Source organism: Lissotriton vulgaris, chromosome 6 (assembly GCF_964263255.1).
Source record: "Lissotriton vulgaris chromosome 6, aLisVul1.2, whole genome shotgun sequence".
NCBI lineage: Eukaryota > Metazoa > Chordata > Amphibia > Caudata > Salamandridae > Lissotriton > Lissotriton vulgaris.
Genome location: NC_141694.1, coordinates 978,765,762 through 978,785,367, shown reverse-complemented (window position 1 = coordinate 978,785,367; position 19,606 = coordinate 978,765,762). Strand labels below are relative to the sequence as shown.

At 51.1% G+C, this 19,606-nt stretch overlaps 1 protein-coding gene across 1 annotated transcript in view; it reads right to left on the bottom strand.

The window, feature by feature from the left end:
• Positions 1–19,606, bottom strand: part of LOC147708272 (uncharacterized) — a 413,470-nt gene that overhangs the window by 7,670 nt on the left and 386,194 nt on the right. The window contains exon 21 of the mRNA XM_086925333.1: positions 13,568–13,679. The gene's annotated coding sequence lies outside the window, so the exon portion shown is untranslated. The remainder of the gene's footprint in view (positions 1–13,567; positions 13,680–19,606) is intronic.

Below are 19,606 nucleotides of genomic sequence, written 5' to 3'. Positions count from 1 at the left end.
GAATTAAAGACATTCTCGTTTTTCACTATTGCAAGGCTACCTTTTCTCCATAGACCAGAATGGGCTGTTAGAATTATTACATTTTATAATCCTAACAGGCTCAGAGAACATGGTAGAAATTCGAGTTTAGTATGCCTGAACTCAGAATTTTAGTAAAGTTTATTTTAATATTGTGTGTTTGCAAATACCACTTTTAGCAAGTAGGTATTTGCTTGTCTAACCATTCAAACCTGCTGCTGCTAGTTTGTGTATTCCTATGTCTGGTTTCTGTGAGTGGCAGGGTTGGGGAATTCCAGGAGACAGGCTGAGTCACCCAGTGGTGAATAGAGAGATCTGCATCCAGATGGGAGGGAGGAGTGCACCTGAACTCTGAATAGGACGCGGACTACCTTCCACAATGCGGACTTCACCCCCTGGGGAGTGGCTGATGTCTCTGCCCTGCACAATGAAAGAAGAAGGAGGAATCCTATCAACAGAGTGCTCCAGGACTGTACTTGCCTTCCACAATGCTGGCTCCACCTCCTGTGGGGCGTCTGATGCTTCTGCCTTGCACTGTGAAAGGAAAGGAGAAGTCTGATAAACAGAGTGCTTCAGAACTGGTTTGGACTGGGTAAAGGCCCCTCTCCCCTCAGAGAACAAAGGATTTCTGAGTATAAATATTGGGACCCTGCACCCAAAAAATTAGATCACTTTGGACTACAAGAAGAAACCTTTACTGAGGAGAGGAACCTGAAGAAACTTAGGAGAGACTATTCCCAAGCTGAAGTGCTGCTTGGGGGAATGGCCTGCAGTGGTTACCTTACTGCCAACGGATGGAGAAAGGAACTTTCTAACTTTGCTTTCAACTTGTGAAGATCTCCAAGGGCTTGGAAAAGAGTTTGCCTCCTGCTGAAGTCTCAGGGACAACAGACTTCAACCCCCAGCTAACCAGAGTTCTTTTCGAAGTGCCAGCTGCTGTTTTGGGCCTTCTGAGGAACTGCGTGTCGCAAGGAGCTAGAAGTGCGACTCAACGAGAAGAAGCGTGTCGCCGTCGCTGTGCTGCCGTCGCAACTCCGGAGAAAGGAGGGTGTCGCCGCTGGAGCTGTCGCACTACACCACATCAAGAGAAGAATCTCGCAACGAGGTAGGAGCGTGTCGCTGTCGCTGTGCCTGCCGTCGCAACTCAGGAGAAGGAGGGTGTCGCCGCTGGAACTGTCGCACTGCACCGATCAAGAGCACCCTGCTTCCCCGAGTAGCGTGCCGCCATCGAAGCTGCTACCGTCACATCTTGGATGTCGCCGCTGTAGTTGTCGCATCAAGCGGAAGCTTCACGCATCGTGGGAGAAGAGCGTCGCCGCTGGAGCTGTTGCCGTCACATCTTGGATGTCGCCGCTGTAGTCCATGCATCGAACCGAGAGCTTCTCCCATCCCCGAGAAGCATGCCACATCTGGAAGATCTTCACGTCTTTATTTAGTTGTATCTGAACTTTGCCGCATTTCCCATCCCTGCGACATTGCTTGTGGTGGAAGCCAACGCAACTTAAGGCACATTGACGCGTGTTGCATCTAAGAACTGAATTGAACTAAGCTTAAATCTACCATCTTAAAGTAATCATAGTGTGTATTTTTGTCGTTTATGGTTTTGTGGTAACTCTCTATAAAGTCTACTTATTTTTTATATAAAACCTTTGTGGTGTCCGTTTGCAGTGTTGTCACTGGGTTACTGTATGTGGTCACAACTGCTTAACTTACAACGCCTCTGAAATAAGCCTTGACTGTTCACACCACGCAACCTAGAGGGTGAGCAAGGGTTATTTTAGGTGTGTAATCCCCTTTCCCTGACTAGAGGAGAGGATCACTATTTGTCACAAGTACCTACCTGTGTCAACTAGAGACTCCCAAATCTAACATTGGTAGGCAGCGGAAGGGTTTCCGAATTTGCGTTTGTGACTCATGTACAGTGACTGGTAAACACTACTTAGTGAGTGAAGACCATAACGATACTGCATACGTTTTGGTAGATTCCTTTTTGATTTTTGGATTGTTCTATTTTTGAAAGATGCCTAATTCAGTCGTGATAGAGAGGGCAGAATCCATAGCCTCCACTGATCTCGAATTGGAAGAAGAGAAATTAAAAAGCTATAAAGTTGCACAGCTGAAATTTTTCAGCAAAAAGTTAAATGTTCCCACCTCTGGGTTCAGAGTAAAAGAAGAATTCTAAAAGGCGCTGAGGGCCTGGGTAGAAGCAAGGAAAACTCCTGTGATTGAGGAGGATGACTTGGCAATTGAGCAACAAGAAGGGCCAGTGGGCCTAGGAGGAAGAAGGGCCAGTGGGCCTAGGAGGGAGGAAAGTACCTTCCCCCGCATGTAGCAGTGCTTCTAACAAAAGTCTGTCTCCAGAGGAGTTGGAGGACAGAAAAAGATCAAGATGGCATGAAGTGGAGATGACCAGGTTCAAGGTGGATAGGCAGTTGGAATTAGAAAATAGAAAGTTAGATCTTGAGGAAAAGAAAATGCAGTTTGAGAATGAAAAAGTTTTGAGGGAGTTGGAGTTGAAAGCTAAAAGTTTGAAATTACTCCCTTTGGTGGCAGCGTACCGTCAGTAAATACTGAAATTAGAGCGTATATTGCCAAGGATGTGGTGAAGGAGTTTTACAAAAATAATGATATTGATCAGTGGTTTAGAGCCTATGAGGTAGCCATGTCTTCCCACTGGGTCCCTGAGAGAGATTGGGGAGCGGGATTGTGGGAAAGGTTCCTTAGTGAGGGGCGGGATACAATGTTAGACCTGCCTTCTGATGTCCACAATTCATACAGCCACATGAAAGATGCATTGATGTCTAGATATGATTTGACACCTGAGCTCTATAGGCAGAGGTTCAGGAAATGCAAAAAGTTAGAAAACAGTACTTGGGTTGAATATGTCACTTTCTTTTGCAGAGCATTGGATTGTTGGGTAAAGGGCAGCAAGGCTAATGATTTTCAAGGTCTCTTTGATTTGATTGCATGGGAGCACTTGTCTGATAATTGTTTTCCAGAGCTGCGCCAGCATCTGATAGATAGCAAGCTGACTAACCCTAGGAAGCTTGCTGAGGAGGCGGACCGCTGGGTCAGTACCAGAGTCCACCAGGGTCACATGGGAGACTCAGCCAAAGGTGGGCAGGGTCCCCAGCAAAAGAATGGGGGGGACAAGGGTAAACAGAAGGAGTTCAGCAAAGGGCCCCAAAGTAGTCCCCAAGGGAACCCTGTGAAAGGTTCCCAGCCTCCCCCTGGGAGAAAGCAAGGAGCCCCGACAGTTAGTTCTGTTGCCCAGGGGAACCTGAAATGTTATAAGTGTGATGATCTGGGTCATAAGGCGAATGATCCCAGGTGCCGCATGTTTGGTAAACAAGCACCCACTGGTGCTCCGCCCCGGCAGATGGCTAGTGTAGCCTTGGGGGAGGAGATTGGTGTCCAAGGTGGGTGGGATCCCGCACAGATGACCCTGGTCTCTTTAGGAGACAGTGAGATAGTCTCAGAGGCTCAGCTGTCCAGGAACACTAAGAAATATGGGCAGCGAGTAACCATCAATGGCCAAAAGGTGGAGGCTCTTCGAGATACAGCAGCCAGTGTGACAGCTGTCAAGTGTCACCTGGTGTCTCAAGAGCAGATTGTCCCTCATGCATTTTGCAGAGTTGTTAACGCTGACAAAAACAGAGTCATTGTCCAATGGCACAAGTTCCCTTTGAGTGGGGGGTCTCTGGTCCTCTTCAGGTAGCTCTGAGGCCCACATGCCTGTTGACTGTTTGTTAGGAAAGGATTTGGAGAGCTCCCCTTGGAAAAAGGTGGAGAAAACAACTCACTTAAAGATGGTTGGCCTGCCTGACTGGGCGCAAGTGACCACCCGGTCAATGTCAGCCAGTAGGGGTTCTCAAGAGGACTTGGAGCCTGAGAGGGAGGCCCAGGAACCTGCCAAAGAGAGAAGTGGTGAGGGGCGCTGGAAACCGGCCCCTGAAGTTCCCACAGCCCAGGAGGAGGTAGACCCTGAGGGGGATGCCCTGGAGCCTACCGGGGAACAGATAGCTGAACTGGGAGAACTGCCTGAGCTGACCCATTGGCTACAAGAAGGAGGTCCCTCCAGGAAGACTTCTGCAAGGAGCAGAGAGAGTGCCCTTCTCTTGTGGGCTTGCGACAACAGGCTGTAAGCCAGACAGCAGGTGATCAGTCACGATCACATTGGATCTACTGTGTATAGTGAGCCTAAGGTTGCTGAACATGGGTCAGCCTGTGTGCTGGTCGTACCCCAGAAGTTCAGAGCCTTCCTACTGGGGCTGGCTCATGATGTGCCATTAGCAGGACATTTGGGGCAGGACAAGACGTTTAAGAGGCTTTTCACCCACTTTTATTGGCCCCAAATGCGCAAGAGTTCTGACACTCATTGCAGGACGAGTGGGAGGAAGCACACGGCTCCTCTCCAGCCCTTCCCTGTGGTCAGTACCCCCTTTGAGCGGGTGGGGATTGACATTGTGGGGCCACTGGACCCCAAAACAGCCATGGGCAACAGGTTCATCCTGGTGGACCATGCCACCCGGTAGCCATACCTCTGAGGACAGTGACGGCCCCCGTGGTGGAACGAGCACTGATGGGAATTTTCTCCCGAGTGGGGATTCCTCGCGAGGTAGTGTCTGACCGGGGGACAATCTTCATTTCCAAGTATATGAAGTCCCTGTGGCAGGAGTGCAGTGTAACTTACAAGTTCACCACTCCTTACCATCCCCAAGGAAATGGGCTGGTTGAAAGGTTCAACCGGACCCTGAAGGGCATGATAATGGGTCTTGAGGAACCCATGAGGCGTAAGTGGGACGTCCTCTTACCATGCCTCCTCTTTGCATACCGTGAGGTGCCACAGAAATCTCTAGGGTTCAGTCCCTTTGAGCTTCTCTATGGAGACCCAGTGAGAGGGCCTCCGAGTCTGGTTAAAGAAGGCTGGGAGCGATCTCCCAGGAAACCTCCCCAGGATGTATATAGCTACATGCTGGCCTTCAGGAACCAGACCAGGCCCTTCAGTGCACTCGCTCAGGCGGATCTGGAGGGAAGCCAGGAGAAGATGAAGCGCTGTTATGACCAGAATGCCACTCTGGTAGAGCTTCAGCCTGGACAGAAGGTGTGGGTCATGGCCCCAATGGAGCCCTGTGCGCTCCAAGATAAGTGGACCAGACCTTTTGAGGTTGTGGAGCGCAAGAGTCCAGTTACCTATTTGGTGGACTTGCGGTCTCCTAGGAACCCCCTGAAGGTCCTACATGTCAACCGCCTTAAGCCCCAACTAGAGAGATCTGAAGTGGGCATGCTCTTGGCAACAGATGCTGGGATGGAGGAGGAGACTAAGCCTCTTCCTGCCCTCCTGTCAGCCTCAGAGCAAGATGGGTCAGTGGATGGTGTTAACCTCTCTTCTACCCTGACCCCTGAGCAACAGAATGACTGCCGCCAGTTGCTGGGACCGTTTTCTGATCTGTTCTCCCTGGTTCATGGTATCACAGATTGGTGCATCCATGATGTGGACACAGGAGACAGCTTACCTGTGAAGCACAAGTCTTACAGGGTAACTGACAGGGCGAGGGCTTGCATTAAAGAGGAGGTCTCAATGATGCATGCACTTGGGGTGATTGAGTCATCTAGCAGTCCTTGGGCCAGCCCAGTGGTCTTGGTCCCAAAGGCTGCAGCGCAGGGTGCCACACCCGAACTCCGGTTCTGTGTGGACTACCGAGGGCTCAATTCAGTCACGAAGACTGACGCGCATCCCATCCCCAGAGCTGATGAGCTCATTGATCGGCTAGGGGCTGCACGGTACCTCAGCACGTTTGATTTAACGTCTGGGTACTGGCAGATCGCCGTGACTGATGGGGCAAAGGAGAGGTCAGCATTCTCCACACCAGATAGGAATTTACAGTTCCGTGTTATGCCTTTTGGGATGAAGAATGCCCCTGCCACCTTTCAGAGGTTGGTCAACCAGGTGTTGGTTGGACTGGATAAGTTCAGTGCCGCCTACCTGGATGACCTCTCAGTGTTCAGTGCCAGTTGGGAGGAACATCTGCGCCACCTCTGGGAAGTGTTGTAGGCACTGCGGAAAGCAGGCCTCCGGATCAAGACGAGCAAGTGCCAGATTGGGCAGGGTTCTGTGGTGTACTTGGGACACCAAGTTGGGAGCGGCCAGGTGGCGCCCCTACAACCCAAGATTGAAACCATCCTGGCTTGGGAGCCACCCAAAACCCAGACAGAGGTGAGAGCCGTCCTAGGTCCCACATGGTACTACACAATGTTTGCCAAGGGGTATGGTAACATTGTTGCAGCCTTGACAGAGCTGACTTCCAGGAAACAGCCCAAGAAAGTGATTTGGACTAACACTTGTCAGAAAGCCTTTGAGGCGCCCGTGCTCCTGGCACCGAACTTCTCAAGAGAGTTCATTGTCCAGACAGACGCTTCAGAGCATGGTGTGGGGGCTGTTTTGTTACAGATGAATGAGGAGGGCCTAGATCAACCTGTAGCCTTCATCAGTAGGTTACTTCCACGGGAACAGAGGGGGAGTGCTATTGAGCGTGAGGCATTTGCTGTGGTCTGGGCACTAAAGAAGCTGAGACCATACCGGTTTGGGACTCACTTCCTGGTTCAGACAGACCACAGACCCCTCAGATGGTTGATGCAGATGAGGGGTGAGAATCCAAAGCTGTTGAGGTGGTCTATTTCCCTACAGGGTATGGACTTTATGGTGGAGCACCGCCCTGGTACAGACCACGCCAACGCTGATGGTCTGTCCAGATTTTTCTGCCTTAGTGAGGAGAACTCCCAGGAGTTAGGGTAGTTCTCCCCACTTTACAGCTGAAGGGGACACATGTTAGATCTGGCAGCATTGGCGTGGGTCTACCTTCCATTTTTGGTTATTGCCTCATGTATTTCTGCTGGTGTTAGATGTTTTGGGCACTGTGCCACTGCTATTCAGTGCCACAGTGCAATTGCTCCCTATTGTAAATTGATGTATGGATTAGTGATTCCATGTTTGGCTATTTTGGTTTACTTGTCAGACCCTAGTCTAGTGCACTGAGTGTGCCAGGGTGTGTAATCCAAATGCTGCTGGTGGGCCAGCAGCACTGGTTGTGCCACTGTGGACTGGGCTGGTTGACCTGAGGCACTAGAGATAGCTGGTGGTGGTGCAGAAACGACTGGGACAGCGGTACGTGGGGTTAAAGAAGGTTTTATTGGGATACCACGATTAGTTTTCATCAATGTTCTCCTGGTTCTAAAGGTGAGCCTCTCCTTTGCGAACTGGCTGGAATCCGTCTTGGCGGTTGATGTTCTTCCGTTTCCTTTCCTGGACACAGCGCTGTCGTCTAGGTCTGGTCAGGGTCCTGAGGTTAGGCAAGGTCTTGGCTCCGGTCCCCCATGGAAAGAAAAGACCAACAGAGAGGGAGCCGTTAGTTCAGCCGTCTGCTGGGGTAATATTGCACCGAAGGGACCGGGTGAGATGTGAGGGAATAGTTGTCACCAGTGAACTTGTCACTCAATCCTAGGTCTGTGCAGTGTGGGGGGGAGGGAAGGTACAAGACGGTGAGGGATATACGCGGGGTAAAAGTGAAACAAAAGGGTGGGACCACGCAGGACACAAACAGTGGCTATTTACACTATCACATAAACTTGCTTTCCGCCCAAGCCGCCATACGCTGCCGTACCTGGGAAAGCCACGCTCCTCCCCCGGGAGAGTGGCACGGCGGCTCGCAGGGTCGTTGGCCTCCTGGCTCTCCCTCGGACTCTCCTCCGCTTGCTTCTAGGATTTCCTCCGGTTTTCTCCTTCTCTCCGCGCTCACCGGTTCCTCGTCTCCGTCTCCGTTCCTCGCCGCCTCTCTTGGGGTGATGTCACACGCCAAGTAATACACTTCCTCCTTCATATCCAATCCGGGGCTAGTGGACGTGCGTCGAAGGCCGGTCCTCCTCCTCGGAGTACGCCCACTTAAAGGAGCCATGTTCCTCATCCTCAGGTTCGTCATGGTCCGACCCCCATGTCTCAGTCTGCAAAGAATGAGGGTGTACTAGGTCATTCCTGGGGGCCCACCACTCGTCACCCCTACGCAACCTCCCCACCCCGTTACACTCCTCCCCCCCTGGATTCTCCCGATCGGGGAGAATGGGCATCGGCATGCGAGACAGATAATCCGCGTTCCCATTATCCCTCCCCTTCCGATGCACAACGGTAAAGGAAAAGGGCTGGAGGAAGAGAAACCACCTCAGTATTCTAGCGTTCTGGGTCCGGTTCTTTTGCATCCACTGCAAAGGGGCATGGTCCGAGTAGAGGGTAAAAGCCTTCCCCTCCAGGTAATATCGCAACTTTTCCACCGCCCACCTTATTGCAAGACACTCTTTTTCCACGGTCGGAAACCGCTGTTCCCGAGGGTGGAGCTTTCTGCTGATGTACAGGATCGGGTGTTCGATCTGGTCTTCTCCCATTTGAGATAAAACTGCTCCTATACCCGTATCCGAAGCATCAGTGGCCAGGGAAAACGGCTTTTCAAAGTCTGGAGGCAGTAACACAGGACTAGTGGTTATGGCTCTCTTCAATAGTATGAAGGCCTTCATGGCTTCCTGTGAAGGGGGCCGTGGTAAGGTGTTCTTGACATTTTTTTGGAGCAAATTGGTTAAGGGGGTGGCAATATCGGCAAAGTTCTGTAAAAACCGCCATAATAGCCCATGAGGCCTAAAAAGGCCCTGAGTTCCTTTTTGGTGGTTGGAAACGGAGTTTCTGTGATTGCCTTGATCTTCTCCTCTTGGGGTGCTATCACTCCGTCCCCCAACATAAACCCGAGATATTTCACTCTTGAATAAGCCGCTCTGGATTTTCGGGCGTTTACATGCAATCGGGCGTCTCGCAGAGAGGCCATGACCTCCGATACATGTTCCAGGTGCTCCGACCATGTGTTACTGAAGATGACTATGTCATCCAAATACACAGAACTGTATCGGCTATGTGGGGCCAGGACCGTATTCATAAGCCTCTGAAAGGTGGCAGGCGCCCCGTGGAGGCCGAAGGGGAGTACATTGAATTCGTATAGTCCCTCCTCGGTGGCGAAAGCAGTTTTGTGGCGGTCCCCCTCCCTTAAGGGTACCTGCCAATAACCCTTTGTCAGGTCCAGGGTCGTTATGTATTTGGCCTCCCCTATGCGTTCAATCAATTCGTCCACCCGGGGAATGGGGAACGCATCGAAGGAGGAAACGGCGTTCAATGCCCTGAAGTCCATGCAAAAACGGGTGGACCCGTCAGGTTTGGGCACCATGACTATTGGGGATGACCAATTACTTTTTGAGGGTCTGATGACACCAAGCTCTAGCATACTAGCCACTTCCCTTCTCACGTCCGCCCTTTTTGCGGCGGGTACGCGATAGGCCCTTTGTTTCACTATACTGCCCGGGGTAGTGCGTATTTCATGTTCTGCCAGGTGGGTACAGCCAGGGGTATCCGAAAACAAGGGAGAAAAAGGGCGGAGCACATCCCCTAGTTCTTGTCTCGCCGAGTCCGACAACTCAGGGTTGATTGGTAAGAAGGCCAGGGTGGATTCTAGAAGGGACCGTTGCTCGTTAGCCTCTTCTCTTTCCCATGTCTCCCTGGTTATTTCTAGCAAGGACCTCGGCTGCCGGCCATATAGCAGTTCGAAGGGAGAGTATCCAAGGCTACTCTGGACCTGTGCTCTTACTACATAGAGAGCCAACGGAAGCATTCTGTCCCACTCCTTATTTTCAGATGACAACAGTTTCTTGAGGGTGGATTTTAGGGTCCGATTGTATCGTTCCACTAAACCATCCGTTTGTGGGTGGTATGCTGATGTGTGGATGTGTTGTAGGTCTAGTGTTTTGCATACTTCAGTCATCATGCGTGATACAAAGGGCGTCCCTTGATCCGTTAGGATCTCCCTCGGAAACCCTACCCTCGAAAACAGTTCTACTAGCCTTTCTGCCACATTCTTTGTGGTGGGACTGCTTAGGGGAAAGGCCTCCGGAAAACGGGTGGCGTAATCCACCACCACTAATGCATAGGTATGGCCCCTGGATGAACGGGGCAGGGGTCCTATGAGGTCCATACCCACCCGTTCCCAGGGATTGCCAATCACAGGGAGGGGTTGTAAAGGCAGCGCTGGAGGCTTGCTCATGTTCCTTTTCTGGCACACCTCACATTGTTGACAATAGACCTCCGTTTCTTTATAGATGCCCGGCCAGAAAAACAAACGCAAAATGTTTTGGGTAGTCTTCTCTGCCCCGCTATGCCCAGCGGTCAAATGGGTGTGGGCATAGAACAATATCTGTTCTCGGAATGCACGGGGTACCACTAATTGCCTGGGTTCTCCCTCCTTCCCTTCTCTGTATAACAGGTCATTGTCTATACTAAAGCGGGGGTATCGCTGAGGTGAGTCAGTAGTCAGGGCAACGTGGGCGGCTTCCCACGCATTCAGCAAGGTGGGATCGTTAGCTTGGGCGTACTTGAACCCCCTGTCTATGACCCAGGGCTCGGTAGAGAGGTAGGCCTCAGCAGGGCGTTTGTCTATCTCCCCTTTAAACAAGGCTAGGAATTGAGGATTGTCCACTCCTAAAATCAGTTCTTCCGGCAAGGACCCCACCACTCCAACTCTTACGGTGCATGGCTCCCTTCCTATAGGGTGAATGGTTATGCGCGCTATAGGATACGTTTTGACGTCCCCATGAACGCATCGAATGTGCACTTCACCCTCCTGCCCTATCTGACTGGGGTACACTAGTTTCTCCCTTATTACGGATTGTCTACAACCAGAGTCCAGGAGTGCTTTTACAGGAGAGTGGTTCACCCGTACCTTTACATAGTATGAAGGACCCATTTCTGCGCTGTACATAACTGCCTTAGGGATATACCCAACCTCCATGGGTTCCTCAGCGGGTTTTCTCCTGGGACACATCCTGGCTATGTGTCCCCATTCCCCGCACTCGAAGCACTGAGGACCCCTTAAAGGTGGAAGGTCTGGGCGGAAGGGCCTTGGTTTCAGGGGTTCGAAAACTGTCTTCTTTTTGTCCAACTTGGGTGGAGGGACTGGGGTCTTAGACGACTTCTCCGTCTCCCATGGAAAGGTCCGAGGGGCGGCCCGGGTATAGTTCGCCGCCATCTCGATCGCTTGGGCTGCGGTCAGGCCTGGATGTTGCCTCAACCATCTTTGGGTCCCGTATGGTAGAGCTTCCATGAATTATTCAAGTATAATACTGGTCATGACCTCTTCTTTGCTCCTGTTGTCCGGTCTCAGCCATTTTTCGGCCGCCATTTTCAAACGTAAATATAAAGTCTTAGGATTTTCCCCTGTTATACCTTTTTCTTTTCGGAACCGAAGCCGGTAGGCCTCTGCATCCATACCGAGGTGATCCAGTATCACCCCCTTGATCTCGGCATAGGTGGATGTTCCGGTATTGTTGGCGACCTGGTATGCTGTCTGGGCTTCTCCCGTCAGCAGGGGTGCGAGGAAGAAAGGCCATTTATCTTCTGGCCACCCACAGGCTCGGGCAGCACGTTCAAAATTTACCAAGAAGGCGTCCGGGTCTTCACCTCTAACGTACTTCTGGAGGGAGACCCCCGACGAATGGGGCCCAAAGGGTCTCCGGTCCACCGACACTGCGGCCCCTGGTGTCTGCACCACTTTCTGAAGATTATCCATCTGTTGGGTCATGGTGCTGCGAAATAGGGTTCGGTCGGCATCCGCAGTACTTATTTGCTGTCCAATAGCCCACTCCAGTTTCTGTTGTCCCTCGATGAGGGTTTGAATGACTTGTTCCATGATTGGGTCTTGTTCGGAGGGAGTAGATCCCACTTCTGACACCACTGTGGACTGGGCTGGTTGACCTGAGGCACTAGAGATAGCTGGTGGTGGTGCAGAAACGACTGGGACAGCGGTACGTGGGGTTAAAGAAGGTTTTATTGGGATACCACGATTAGTTTTCATCAATGTTCTCCTGGTTCTAAAGGTGAGCCTCTCCTTTGCGAACTGGCTGGAATCCGTCTTGGCGGTTGATGTTCTTCCGTTTCCTTTCCTGGACACAGCGCTGTCGTCTAGGTCTGGTCAGGGTCCTGAGGTTAGGCAAGGTCTTGGCTCCGGTCCCCCATGGAAAGAAAAGACCAACAGAGAGGGAGCCGTTAGTTCAGCCGTCCGCTGGGGTAATATTGCACCGAAGGGACCGGGTGAGATGTGAGGGAATAGTTGTCACCAGTGAACTTGTCACTCAATCCTAGGTCTGTGCAGTGTGGGGGGGGAGGGAAGGTACAAGACGGTGAGGGATATACGCGGGGTAAAAGTGAAACAAAAGGGTGGGACCACGCAGGACACAAACAGTGGCTATTTACACTATCACATAAACTTGCTTTCCGCCCAAGCCGCCATACGCTGCCGTACCTGGGAAAGCCACGCTCCTCCCCCGGGAGAGTGGCACGGCGGCTCGCAGGGTCGTTGGCCTCCTGGCTCTCCCTCGGACTCTCCTCCGCTTGCTTCTAGGATTTCCTCCGGTTTTCTCCTTCTCTCCGCGCTCACCGGTTCCTCGTCTCCGTCTCCGTTCCTCGCCGCCTCTCTTGGGGTGATGTCACACGCCAAGTAATACACTTCCTCCTTCATATCCAATCCGGGGCTAGTGACGTGCGTCGAAGGCCGGTCCTCCTCCTCGGAGTACGCCCACTTAAAGGAGCCATGTTCCTCATCCTCAGGTTCGTCATGGTCCGACCCCCATGTCTCAGTCTGCAACGAATGAGGGTGTACTAGGTCATTCCTGGGGGCCCACCACTCGTCACCCCTACGCAACCTCCCCACCCCGTTACAGCCACCCACAGAAGTAGCCTTGTAAAATGTGTCTAAGGTCTGCCATTGCAGAGCCTGCGTGCAGTCTGGTACTGTAATGCTGACTGGGCAAGTGCACCCACTTCCCAGTCCCTAAACATTCCCTTTTCTTCATATCAGTCATCCCTATGGTAGGCCCAAGGACAGGGTGCATTGTAAGTATAAGGTAGGACAAGCCCTGGTGCGTGTGGCATGTCCTAATAGTGAATTACAGCCATTTTCGTTTTCCACTATTGCAAGGCTACCTGTTCTCCATAGGCCAGAATGGGCTGTTAGAATTGTTACATTTTATAACCCTAACAGGCTCAGAGAACATAGTAAAAATTAAAGTTTAGTATGCCTGAACTCAGAATAATAAAATATATCTTTTAGTAAAGTTTATTTTAATATTCTGTGTCTGCAAATACCACTTTTAGCAAGTAGGTATTTGCTTGTCTAACCATTCAAACCTGCCTCTGCTAGTTTGTGTATTCCTATATCTGGTTTCTGTGAGTGACAGGGCTGGGGAATTCCAGGAGACAGGCCGAGTCACCCAGTGGTGAATAGAGAGATCTGCATCCAGATGGGAGGGAGGAGTGCACCTGAACTCAGACTACCTTAACAGCTCGCGCCACGCAACCTAGAGGGTGAGCAGGGATTATTTTAGGTATGTAATCCCCTTTCCCTGAATAGAAGAGAGGGTCACTACGTGTACCTACGTGTGCAAACTAGAGACCCCCAAATCTAACACTTACCATATAAAGTGGTACAATGATGCTGTATCCGGAAGACTTCTTTTTTTTCAGTCTTGGCAATGCAGAGACATTCTGATGTGAAACACTGCCACTGCTGGTCATTCAGTATAAACTGCAGATGGAAAAGTCCACTGTTACCACATTTACTATAAGCAGTACAAAACATCTTGAATTTTATAAAGGGTAAACTGATCAATTCTATGGAGTCTGTATTATTGTGAAAATCAACAGCACGTTCGAAAATCAAATCTCAATTTGTGTTTTTAACCTCCCATACTTCTTGAATACCATGCCTCATGTTCTAACACTCTTTAAACAACTGTAGCATGTACATTAGGACATAGATAAAGAGATCTTTTTGCTAGCCAAGTGACAGCGTACCCATCTCACTTCATTTGTTTTAGGATATGGTACACTAGTAGCAATTAAGCCAGCTGATAATTTGAGCAAGGAAGGGTTATGCTACAGTTAATGGGAATAAAAAAAGCTATGAATAGCATGTTCACCATAAGCATTTTAGGCGATCCCTACCAGTTAAGCAATAGTGAAGTTGAGACTCTTATGCTCAAATTTACCTTCATACAAAATTAGAAGTCCATAACAATTCCCTAATTTCTTTAATCTTACCATCTTAGTTTTCATGTGAGCAGCGCGTCTAGCCTGCTACTCATTTCAATACCAAGATAAATGTATCCTGCTGCTTGCCAGACAACAGAGTGGCCCTCACGTGAGACAACATCTTGCTTTAGCTTTATGATGTCAGCTTGCTAGGCAACAGATTGGCTCTCATGTCAGACAACATCTTGCTTTAGCTTTATGATGTCAGAGCGCCTCTGGTCCAATTGTCCTTGTGGAAGCTGACCACACATGAGGAAGCAATATCAGAAGTTATGCAGTAGGTTACTATCTATATTCATGTCTGCAAGGCAAGCAGGAGTGGGAATGGTAAAGGACTCCGAACCACTCCAAGCACAGGGGCCTTTTTGAAAGTGGGATGGAGATACAAAAACTGAGGTTATCCTTACCAACAATCCATCTTAAGTATCAGAGTCCAACATACAGAGTGCAGGGGAAGATGTTAAATGAGCTTCCTTCCGTGAGAATGTAACACTATCGTTCTGAAGTGAAATAGTTCATTTCAGCCGCAAAGGAAGCAATTTCCTTGAATAGAACATTGCTAGCACAGGGATCTAAATCAGGCTTTAGTAGCCTTGGAGGCGGTCAGTCTTTTATTAACTATCATGACCAACACAATGTGATCCATATTACTTCCTTATTGACAGAAATTATATACAAGCACAGGCCCTCACTGGAAGGTAGTGAGGACTTTCAGATGCTGTCATAGTCTTTTTAATGCCTAAAGGAATGATTGAGAGATTTACTTACCATATAAATTGGTCAAATGATGCTGTATGCCGGAAGACAGACTTTTTTTCTTCAGTGTCGGCAATGCAGAGACATTCTGTCGTGAAACTCTGCCATTGCTGGGGATGTATGATGGGACATGGCAAACGTTTTCATTTCAAACATTTACATTGCCGTCTTTACATCGCACACACATTCACAGCGCAAGCTGACACAACGCAACTCATTACTTTGCTTCACCATTGAAATGCATACAAAACACAATCACTATGCACACAAACACCCCACATACTTTAACATCGTATTTGTTTTCCAAAATAACAAATATGCGACTTGAAAAGCAAGTATGCGGTTTAATACAGCGCTTTTACTATTTTGTAGTGTTTACACCGGTTAACGTTGTGTTGGTAAAAATGTCGACTCGCTAGTCCTAGTGTAACACCGACTCGCAGCAACTGAAAGGCGACTGTTACTGCGAGGGCAGGGGCCATTACGGTGCGTCAACAAGTGTAGCAGTGGCTTAGCAACTTCTGATCCCCTTGAGGGACAACCGTTTTTTTGTAAAATCTGCAAATTATGCACAACGTGATGCAAAAATGTAAAGAGTTGTAAGTTTATAATTATATCGAAATAAAGCTTACAATTACAATTATCTGAAAAACCCTGCAGAATCCGATAAGTCCCGCAGCAGCGCTAAAAATGAAAACTAAATTATTCCGGACTGCCACACCAGCCATTTATCACCCCCTGCTGCTGCTGTCCCTGGCGAGCATTGCGGTGCATTCAGGTTATGGGAAACGTGCACGCATAGGGCATCTTTCCATCAAGCCGATTCCTATTCCATAACCACAGATATTCCACTTTGTAGATGTGCTTCCCCATTCCTCGTCCATTAGTGCAAGGGTTATTTTGTTTATGGATGTCAACAAAGTTCCATCTTTTTGAGTCTTGCAAACCTTCCAGGAGGCCCCCAGTGCACCTCCCATCACCTGGAGGCCCGCATTGCACCTCCCATCCCCTAGAGGCCCCCACTGCATCCCCGCTGAGGCCCCCACTGTATCTCTAATCCCCTGGAGGCCCCCACTGCATCTCCCCCGAGGCCCCCACTGCAAACCCCGAGGCCCCCACTGCTTCCCCCCCAAGGCCCTGCATCCCCCAAGGCCCCCTCTGCACCTCCCATCCCTTTGAGGCCCACACTGCATCTCCCCCTGAGGCCTCCACTCTATCCATCCGACGCCCCTACTGCATCCCCCCTGAGGCCCCCACTGTACCTCTAATCCCCTGGAGGCCCCCACTGCATCTCCCCCCAAGGCCCCTACTGCATCCCCCCCGAGGCCCCCACTGCACCTCCCATCCCCTGGAGGCCCCCACTGCATCTCCCCCGAGGCCCCCACTGCATCCCCCCCTAGACCCTCACTGCACCTCCCATCCCCCCTAGGCCCCCACTGCACCTCCCATCCCACCTAGGCCCCCACTGCACCTCCCATCCCCTGGAGGCCCCCACTGCATCTTCCCCCGAGGCGCCCGCTGCATCTTCCCTCGAGGCCCCCGCTGCATCCCCCACTGTATCCCCCCCGAGGGCCCCACTGCACCTCCCCCCTGAGGCCCCCACTGTACCTCCCCCAAGACCCCCAGTGCACCTCCCATCCCCTGGAGGCCACCACAGCACCTCAAATTCCCTGGAGACCCCCGCTGCACGCCCCATCCCCTGAAGGCCCCAATTGCATCTCCTCCCAGGACCCCACTGCATCCCCCAAGGCTCCCACTATACCTCTAATCCCCTGGAGGCCCCCACTGCATCTCCCCCTAAAGTTCCCACTGCATCCCCCCGAGGCCCCCACTGCATCCCCCCTGAGGCCCCCACTGTACATCCCATCCACTGGAGGCCCACACTGCTTCTCCCCCCAAGGTCCCCAACTGCATCCCCCCCCCCGAGGCCCACACTGGATCCCCCCCGAGGCCCACACTGCATCCCCTGAGGCCCCCACTCCACCTCCCAACCCCTGAAGGCCCCCACTGCATTCCCCCCCAGGCCCCCACTGCATCCCCTCATACACCCCCACTGCACCTCCCATCCCCTGGAGTCCCCCACTGCATCTCCCACCCCCTGCTCCCATCTCTTTCAAAAACTAACAACCATGTGGCGCCTGCCTCTGATTGGATAGCTCACTCACCACTATGATGTTTATTCTGTTGAAGTGGTTTTGGGACCTGCCCGCATTCTCCATCTGCAGTGTACAGCTGAAACTGGTAACAAGAACCCATCCAGAGAATCCGGATATTGTCCCTACAATTTTCTATAAGGATGACTACGGATATTAAGGGCTGAGTCTCAAGACAATTAATGCCAGACACATTCACTCATGTGTCTGGCATTAATTGTCTTGAGACTCAGCCCTTAATATCCGTAGTGGGGCATAACAGAGCATCCTCCTTTGCAGTGAAGTCTCTTCTAATGACCCCGACCCTTAACCCGAAAGCACACGTTCCACAACAATTACAGCACATGAGTTTTAAAAGCACATGTTCCACAGCAATTACAGCACTGCCCCACACAGGCCCCGACTGCACCTCCCATCTCCTGGAGGCCCCCACTGCATCTCCCCCTCCTGCTCCCATCACTTTAAAAAACTAACAACCATGTAGCTCCTGCTTCCGATTGGATAGCTCACTCCCCACAATGATGTTTATTCTGTTAAAGCAGTTTTGGGACCTGCCCGCATTCTCCATCTGCAGTGTACAGCTGAAACTGGTGACAAGAACTCATCCTGAGAATCCTGATATTGTCCCTACAGTTTTCTATAAGGTTGAATGAAAGAATGTGCCTGGCATTAATTTTCTTGAGACTCAGCCCTGAATCTCTGTAGTGTGGCAGAACAGAGCATCCTCCTTTAATGCAAAGTCTCTTTTAATGACCCCCGACCCAACCCTTAACTCGAAAGCAGACATTCCACAATTACAACACATGCGTTTTACAAACACACGTTCCACAACAATTACAGCACATGCGTTATAAAAGCCTGTGCGATGTAAGGGGGAGTGTAGTAATGGCCAGTGTCATAACGTTGCTTGCGTTGTTAGGCTTGCGATGTAAATGCATTCGATGTAACTCATGCGTTGTGATGGGTGTTCACCCACTGCTGGTCATTCAGTATAACCTGCAGATGGAAAAATCCACTGTTAGCAGGGGGCGCTAGAGGGCGCACAAGCAGAATGGCCGCACTAACGTGAGGCTCCTGCAGCCTGGAAGCATAATCCTACATTTATCCTACTTAACCGACTCCTTGCCCGACAAAACCCACATACGAGTGCTGAAGATACCTTTTTGCCGCATCAGTGAAAGTTTGAGAACTCCACGACACGCCGTGACAAAGATACAGGCAGCGACGTCTGGACTGAGCACTGGCTGGTGCTGGGCGGAGCGAACGAAGGGGGCCTAAAGACTACGCCAGGCCGCGGCGCGACACACGGCGCGCAGGCCTCTTGGGAAGATCACCTACAGACGGCCACCTAACGGTGTTATTGGCGGACAACGGACCAGGAAGCACCGTAACGGTAATGATGTCTGCTGATGCCAGTTGAAAATATCGGTGGGGCGCCAGTGTACCGGTTGGTTGATGTGTGTGCAGCAAACGGAGGAATCCTTGAAACCGCAGTGAGGTACACAGACTACGAGGAGGATTATTAAACGGCTCCGGACCGCTAAAGAAAGGTGCGGCATCGTCTGAGGGTGCCTGCGGACCGCTAAATCATTACTATACAGACTATAAAAGCTGGTGAAAGCCGACATGAGTATGGCGCAGACCCCCTGCCGCGTTTACTAGGCCCGATATTGTGATCCGGTTGAGTTTCCCCGGAGCGGATCAGATTCGCGGCGTACGGGTGGTGAAGACGCCCGGTCACGCTGCATCATGCACATGCCCACAGGCTCCAGCCCTCGCCTGGAAATTCGGGGAAAGCGACCCTTACAGGCCACTGCAGGCCCCTGCGGAAGGCCCACAATGGGTAAGCAAGATAAGCGGCAATCCAAACTGACATTTGAATCCACCACTACCAAGAAAGGATTGCGAAATGCACCAGAAGCGGGGGGCTCCCAAAGCCCATCGGCAACTGGACTTAATGCTGGGTCCCCCCCCCCTGCATTGGACATGCAGCAGATGATGCAAGAAATGAGGCAAGGATTTGACACAATTGTGGACAAGGTTGACCGGATGTCGTCAAGAATGGACGCCATCGTACAGAAAATAGATGTACACGAAGAACGTATCACTGAAACTGAAAGAAGAATATCGGTTAACGACGACACCACGGCCTCACATACCACGCAACCTTCGAGAATGGACAATATCCTCAGGACTGTGGCTGCGAAGAAGGAGGAGTTTGAAGCTCGCAGCCGGCGAAATAACATTCGCGTGGTAGGAGTTCCGGAATCTGCCAACACGGGGCGCATGGAGGACTATGTGGAGAAAATACTCATTGCCGCAATCGGACCCGAGGCTTTTTCCAAACAGTTCATCGTCGAAAGGGGCCACCGCTCGCTTGGTCCGAGGCCTAAACCTGGGGCCCGCCACGTCCCATCGTTGCACGGCTCCTGAACTACCGGGATTGTGATACTGCGTTGTGGGCAGCACGGGCCAACCAAAACGTCACGTGTGATGGTGGCAGTTTTTCCAT